The following is an 8038-nucleotide window of genomic DNA, read 5'->3' as shown; positions in this document are numbered from 1 at the left end:
GGGTTGCAGTCAGTTCATCGCATGCGCGGCTCCCGAGCTGCAGTACCGACTTCTGGACGCCGAGCGGCAGCAGCGAGAGCAGCGGAATGCCCCAACGCGCATGTGCACAGCACCACCTGCAGTACCGCACATGGGTCGCTGGGCGGCAGGAGAGAGCTGCCAGAATCATCGATTACTTGGGTTGGAAGGGCCCTTTAAAGGTCATCTAGTCCAACCCCCTCTGCCATGAGCAGGGACATCTTCAACTAGATCAGGTTTTTCAGAGCCCCGTCCAACCTGACCTTGAATAACAACGCGTTGAATAACAACGTGGCCACCCCACAAGTTCAGTGCCAGAAGACTACATCTTTTGGCACGCGTCGCAAAGCAACTCGCTCGCCCGCCTACAAGTCCAGCGTCAAAAGACTGTACCTCCCAGTTTGCTTCGTGGGTCCTGCATTTTGTGAGTTTTAACCCTGCAGAGATTCCGTTTCTTCTTTCCCCGCCCTGCCTGCAAGACCCAGAAGCACCCTTGCAGCCTGGAGCACAGCCACAGGATCCACGATACTGGTCCGGTGCTACCTCGCAATTGGCCCCTGCTCGGGTCCAAGGCGGCCCCAACCCACCCTCCCAACCGTCTCCAGCATCACCTCACACCTCCAGCACGACCACAGACACCCCATAGCCCTATCTTGGACTTCCGAGGGGACCCCCACCCTTCACAAGGCCCACACCCAACCAAGTGCCCCCCTGCTAGCACTACTGCGATCCCACGTTGAGGGCCCCCAGCTCCAGCGCTTGAGCAGTCCCACTCTGCTTCAATGCTGCTCCACTCACTCCCCACGCCGCCCTGCTATGCCGCCCCCCCCACATACACACCCCCGATGCTGTCCATGCTTGCTGGTGGCATTGTTTTCCCAGACTTGCATGAGCACGGCCACCCCGGGCAGAGCAGTTATGCCCACCTACTTACCTATGGCTGCAACCCGTTGGACACAGAAGGGGCACTGCTGTCACACCTTGGGCTTGTTCCCCCATAGCTGCCCCATAGTCCACAGCTGCAGCCCATAGGGAACACAGGGCCATCATCAACCCCATAAGGAATAGCTGGGGCTGCCAGAGTGGTAGAGGTGCCCAGCTCCAAAGGGTAGCTTGCTGAAAACTGAAGGGAGAGACCTGGGGTGCACAAAAAGGAGTAAGGATGAATATTAAGGGGACAAACAGAGAGCTCTGGGGTACAATGAAAGGTGGGGGGAGGGGGGGTGGGAAACAAAACCAAGTATCAGGGGGGATAGGACAAACAAAAGATTCTGGGAGCATAGAAAAGGAAGGGGAGAGTCCTGGTGCATAAAGAAAGGAAAACATGATCCTGGAGCACATCCAAACGTACCCAGAAAATTCTGGGACAGGGAAGAAAGCTAAACATAAAACTTTCTTGCACACTGCAAGACAAACATAGGGCCCAGAGGCACACAGAAAGGCATGCAGAGGGTTTGGGATCAATTCAAAATGTGAACTGAGGGTCTCGGGGGGTCTCTGGAGCACATGCAGAGCCTTGGTGCAAGCCAAAGGGGCCATAAGGCAGGCTGTAATTGACTTCATCCACAACAATTAATCTAAAAAGTAGGTATTGCATCTTTCCCTTTTTACATCTGCATACCTGGTAACAAAGCAAAGAAACTGCCAAAAGAAAGCTAATCTAGACACAATTAACAATATCCACAGGGTGTGAATCTATTATTTAGTCCTTAGAGCTGTCCCTGAGAAACAGAAATAATTTTTATCAATAGTTATCCTAGCTATCCAGGCAGGAACACCTTCTCTAGGAATTTCTAGTGATATCAAGGGTCTCCTGAACTGCATTTTTGCTTCCCTGTTTCATCCAATTTGTTAGGTATTACTCATAAAAATCTGTTCACCAGTCTTCTCTCTGTTGTCTGTCCGCATTTTCTATCACTGGTTGCATCTCTATAGCAAAAAGATAAACTTTGAATTTAACTTTCAATGAGAATGCTGTTCTGCCCCACAGAACCCAAAGCACTGACAGGCTGTGCTTCTGGTCCGTGAGCACACAGCAATGGCGAGGACTTAGCACGGCATCTTCCAGTGTGCATGCGCGAGCAGCGGGCTGCAGTACCGTGATGTAACTAAAGGCAGGCAGAAGGGAGCAAGGACAGCTGCACTGGCAAGGCATGGACACCTACGGACAGCTCTTTGTCATTACTGAGGTGTGAACACATGGAGACAGCAAAAGGAGGAGACCAGCTGTGGTACTGCTGTGTGAACACCAGTCTTGCTGCTCATGCAAATATGCAGACAGCTGACAGACAAGACGAGCCTTTTTCTTTTTGCAGCACTGTTTTCCCTGTAATTCCCCCTTTTCTTCAGCCTGTGTTCAGAGAGTGGCAGTAAAACTCACTGGGAAGCAACTAAACATTTATTTCTCCGTACAGTTCTGGACAGTGTTTTAGCAAAGACCACAGCTTGAAACTGCATGTGTAACCTCTTGTGTTTATCACTTTGTATTATAGTCCTGTCTTTTCCTCTACGAGTCAGGAGAAAAACCTCTCCATATTTAAAATCTGTTTTTTAAACATAGGGGATACTAAACACAGTACACGGCGATCAAACGAAACTGGGGGAAGGGACCCAAAGATCCTGAGAAAATTCTCCCAAGATGGGAACAGCTCTGGGCATGGCCAACCTACCCCCCAAAAACCAGCAACGGGATGCCACCATACTGCTAAGACTTATCCCCCAAAGCTGCAGAGGCCCGAGAAGACCCCTGCACCACCCCAAACATGGTAGTAACATGATGAGGACAGTCCTGCAGACACAGAAATTCTGCCCCCCTACACTATTAACAGAGCCCATAGGTGAGGAGGAAAAGCCCCACCGGCCATCCCAAATGTCCCAGGGACTTCAATAAAGTCACAGAAAGACCACAGCATCCTACAAACCCACAAGCAGCCCACCACAGGCCTCCAAAAGAGCTCCACTGAAAGGACCAGAGTGCCTCAGGGACCCCAGGTTTAGGGAAGCTGCCTGGCTGGGTCCTTTCTGTGTCCCCTAATGAACCTAATGACGTCTGCATTAATTGAGAATAAAGTGCAGCCAAGGGCTAGCTTGTGCTTATTTGCCTGGGATGGGAACAGGGAGTGGAGGGGGCGGTGCCTCGGGAGCATCTGTCCCCTGCCAGGTCTTTCACCGTTGGTGTCTGCATCCCAGCAAGCAGCATCCATCCATCTATCCTGTTTCCCTGTGCTGTGGGACTAGGGGCACACAATTCTCCACTGGGCACCAGGAGGTCAGGGCTGGCCAGCAGAGGGAGGCAAGAGGCATCCAGTATTGAGGGGGAGCCTGCAAGCAAGGATGATGTGGTATAGTCTGGGGGTGGTATCGGGGCGTTGTTTGGGGGGCTGGGTTTGGGAACAATGGGGTTCTGGGATGGAGTTCTGGGCAGTGTTGGAATCATTGGTGGTCTTGGGGCTGCGTTTGGGGTTGGGGGCTTTTGGTCCAGGTCTGGCGGTGTTTTGACGCCCTGGGATTTTGAGGGTTGATGGTGGGTTTGGGGCAGGGTTTAGCAGCTATGGGGGAGTGGGGGACTGGTTTGAGGGATGTCTGCAGAGCTTTTGGGCAGAGGGCTTTTGCTGGCAGCATGTCAGGGTGGAAATGCAATCCCAGAATGGTGCTCATTTCATGCAAATACCAGTGCCTTGGGTGCTTTGTGTGGCTGTCAGAGTTCCAGGAGGAGCCATGGGGGACCTCGTAAACGACCCTGTGTGCCAGAGAAGCCATCAGAGAGGAAAAGCCTGCACCCTATATTGCTTCAGATCCTCCTGCCTTTCCCCTCCCTTCCTGTGTGCCTCAGACCAGACAGCCCAACCTACCCCTTGCCATGCTCCAGCTACACTCACTCACCACACACCTAGCACACAGGTTCTTTCTTCACCAATGAGGCCAAGGTTCAGCATAGCCCCACATTTTCGCTCAACTTTAACAACTTCCGTAGTCATGGTACTTAGTTTTTCCTCTGTTTCAAACCTTGTTTTCTCTTTCCTTTCTTATTAATGCTCCTAGGCTCCCACACTACTTACAGCATGCTTTAAAATATCACTAAAATCAACAAGTCAGGTCAAGCTGCGTCTCTTCAAGTTGTTGGCCCTTAAAATACTACCTGCAAACAAACCAAAAAGACTGTTGAGGCCATTAATTTATATTATTTCCAGAGTACCTTTCCAAAGCTTTAACTGTGATTGATGGAATCACTTCTCTTCACATTACGCAAAGCTACATTAATCTATTATTGAGCGGAAAGTGTTTCTTCTAGTTTGGACCCCCTTGAGAGCTCCATGCCTCTGGCTGAGCAGCACTGGGGCATCCGTCGCATTCCCCTGTGGCACAGGACTGAGAGTGCACAGATGTTCCTGTGAGTACCAGAAAGCCAGAACCAGGTGGCAGAAAGAGGTTGGAAGCATCTAGAGTCATCTGAGGCCTGTAGGTAGGGGTATAGGTGGTTTCTGGGTGTTGGGGCAGGCTTTTATACATTAGTTGCCATGACTAAAGTTAAAAGCATGAGGGAAAATACATCCAAATGGAGAAAATAAGACAATGGATACAGTTTAAAAGCACCTTCCTCTGCAAACAAGAGAAACTCTATTTCTATTGATGAGGCTTGATGTATTATTAATACTATTTTAACAGTGATCATGCTTCATAGACCATCGACATATATTGTAACATCTGCATATGGCATATACATGTGTACATATACATTTTTTAATATATATGTCTGTGTGTGATACTAATAGCCACAAGAGCTACAAGACATTAAGACTTACAAGAAACCAAGTTATTACCTCATGTAGATGCATTCCAGTGACTGGAGCTGCAGAAGGTGCGTGAGAGAAGTTTTAAAAGTAAGAGATCAACTTGGGTAAGCCACAATTACTGCAAGCCTCTTTTAATTACCTGGGTGTTGTAACTGGGGAAACAGGAAGCCAGATAACTAGAAAAAAGATTAAAGTCTCATATGAAATAAAGACTTCTACTAATCAATCTCAATTTAAAACAGAGTTCAGAGATTTTAATTTCTTATGGCAGCATATCCATGTGTGCATTAGATATCCTCATGTGCTTATATAGTAACTTTGTTGGTTTATGTTTTTCTGTAGGACACTGAATTTTACTGTATGTTATATAGTGATTTTACCACAACTGCATTGATAAGCAATGGCTGACAAAGTTACAATGCCACAATGGAGACTCTGAGACAAAACTGAGGAGCTGAGATACATGGCTTGCCAGAAGAACATTGCTCAGCAGTGATTGCTAGCCTTCAGTTATAGGTACTGTGCATACATCTCTCATTCTGTCAGACTCAGAGACATTTTCAGCAATTGCCGAAATTTCTCACTCAGTTCTATGCTCTATAGTAATAATTTGAGCACTTATACATAGGTTTATTAATTGTGTTAGTTACAGACATTTAGGAAACCATGTAATGGCCATGTACTGCCATAAAGAACTACAAGCTACTATGCTCAGACCTTCAGCGGTCATCACAAGGCAAAACCAGAGAGGAAAAGGCAAATTACTCTGGTCCTGATCAAAAAGCTTGAGCGACCAGTAGCTTTGCAACATCCTTGCTGGAGCTGTAAGTAATAACCCACGATTTGCAAACTATCAATGGAAAAGGGGAACACTGACCCCATAGCCAGCCTTTGGTAGACCACGTTCCAAGACACCACGCTGTTCGCTCTATATATGCACACCTACACTTCTTAGTGAAAATCAAGGGCATGGAAACACTCAGCTGTGATGAACAGTTCTGGTCCTTTGTGCAGCCTGACTCCTACTGCAAAGGCCAAGACTGTAATAAAAAAAAAGTTACCACTTCCGTGCCAGCACTGCAGCTTCCTCCACATGTGGAAGGTTATGTACCTAAGAAAAATCAACAAAGCTTGCCCTCTTATGAACACAAGCAGAACTCACTGCCTCTGCCACTGTGCCCTAAACCTTCATTGCCTTTAAGTAACTCAATATGACCTATACAATCCACATCTCAATCTGTACACATGGTCCAACACCCCAAGAGAGCATTGCTTCCTACCCTGTCTCTGGCTGCCTGCCCTTGTTTGAGCTGCTCGTGTGTACTGCTACTAGTTCTGCCCAGTCCATCAGGACACCCCCAACTCCAAGGCTGCACAATGCACTCCCTAATACATACAGCAAGGAGGACTCTACTCTCATTTTCTCCATCCTAGCACATATACAGCATAGCTCCTCTTCTCAGCACAGGGGACTGTGGGGAACCACGATTATCTCAGCATAGCTGCAGGCCAAATCACAGAGTTCACATGCGTGACAGGGAGAAAAACAGGCAAAGCCCCTCAATGTTCAGTACAAAGATCCCTTCCAGTTTTGGGTCTGCAATGATCTACAAGCACTTCCCATGCAAAATCTACACGTACATCCATTTTCCATAGCAAAACTCTGCAATGCCATATCCTAACGCATAAAACATTTTGCTAGTATTCGACCCCTTTCTACACAGCAGGACTCAAGACCTTCATGGTGCAGGGAGGAGTACACTACCTGTGCCACCCATGTGAAGAGGGGTGAGATAGTCCCACCAGCTTCCTAATGCACGCATTCTCTGACACACGCCTCCCTGTGCACTTACACTGCAGGCTCTTAACAACCACTCTCCACTGAAAAACATGGATACCCATGTAGCCTGGTCCTCCTGCTCAGATCCTACTTCTTACCTCTGAGAAGCATACTGCAGCTCCTGCTGGACAGGCAGTTGTAGCTTAGGCCTTGGCATGCAACACAGCAATCACTGCCCATGCGGTTGGGTCTGCAACACCACCCAGGCAGAATGACCCAGTAAACCCTGCATCTCAGCAGCATTACTGGCAGGAAGCAAGTATCTCCCAGATGCAGGCTTACACAGCTCGTTCACTTTCAGGACACAGAAAAATTCCCCCTTGCAAGATAGCACATGAAACAACTGGAAGGGTACTTGGAGACTCTTTGCCTAGAAACTTACTGTGACTTTACTTTCTCTCCCTCTGCCACCCTACACCCCTGCCAAACACACCTCTCCCAATACTCCCAGCCCTTTTATATCACAGTCCACTGCCATCTGCAGCCCAACCCCACTCATGCCAGAAGCTGGCTACATAATCCATCTCCCCACTTGGAAGTGTAGTGCCCTGCTTGCCATAAGAGAAGACAACCTTTAATCATTCAAAATAAGAAGACCACCAGCCTGTCAAGGTCATCATGGCTTGATGCCCCATCCCTGGAAACATTCAAGGTCAGGTTGGATAGGGCTCTGAGCAACCTGATCTAGCTGAAGATGTCCCTGCTCACTGGAGGGGGGGTGGACTAGATGGCCTTGAAAGGTCCCTTCCAACCCAAACTATTCTATATCTCTATGCTTTCAAGGGGTGTTGCTGCAAGAAAACGAGAAAACATGCAAACAGAAACATTATTTTCTCACCACTTCTCTTCCACTGTAGCAGAGGTAGGTGGTTCCTCCACGCCACAGCAGGCCCCAGAGGAGATCCCAACTCTCCTCCCCAGCAGGAATGACACGTTTTTCCTCTGAAATTTGCGGGGTCATGACTCAGACTCTGTCTCTGACGCCCCACTGTCAAACGAGCACTCCTCGGAGCCCAGCGCAGCCGGAGAACCTCTCCACTGCAGTGACCCACGGCGGAGGGAACAACGACGACACACGCACCTGGAAGACTGCGGACCGCATTCCCGCCGGCAGACACCTCACGGCGCAGCGCAGACGGCTGGAACGGCTCGGGCAGGACTGGCCCGTGGACCCGGTGGGGCGGCGCGGTGCGGAGCGGTGCGATGGGGCAGCAGCTGGTTCGTCCCGAACGGCTCCTCCGCACGAGCCCGCGCGAGGACAGCGGCGCTTGAACCCAACACGGGAAGACACAGGGGACACGTGAGGCATCGCGCCCGTCCCCACAGCCAGCGCGCCCCGCCCCCGTTGCTACGGAAGTGAGGTCACGCAGTATGGCGACTCGGAGCC

The sequence above is a fragment of the Phaethon aethereus genome (genome assembly GCF_964289735.1).
Source record: "Phaethon aethereus genome assembly, chromosome: 18".
Lineage (NCBI taxonomy): Eukaryota > Metazoa > Chordata > Aves > Phaethontiformes > Phaethontidae > Phaethon > Phaethon aethereus.
This window is presented reverse-complemented; position numbering follows the sequence as displayed.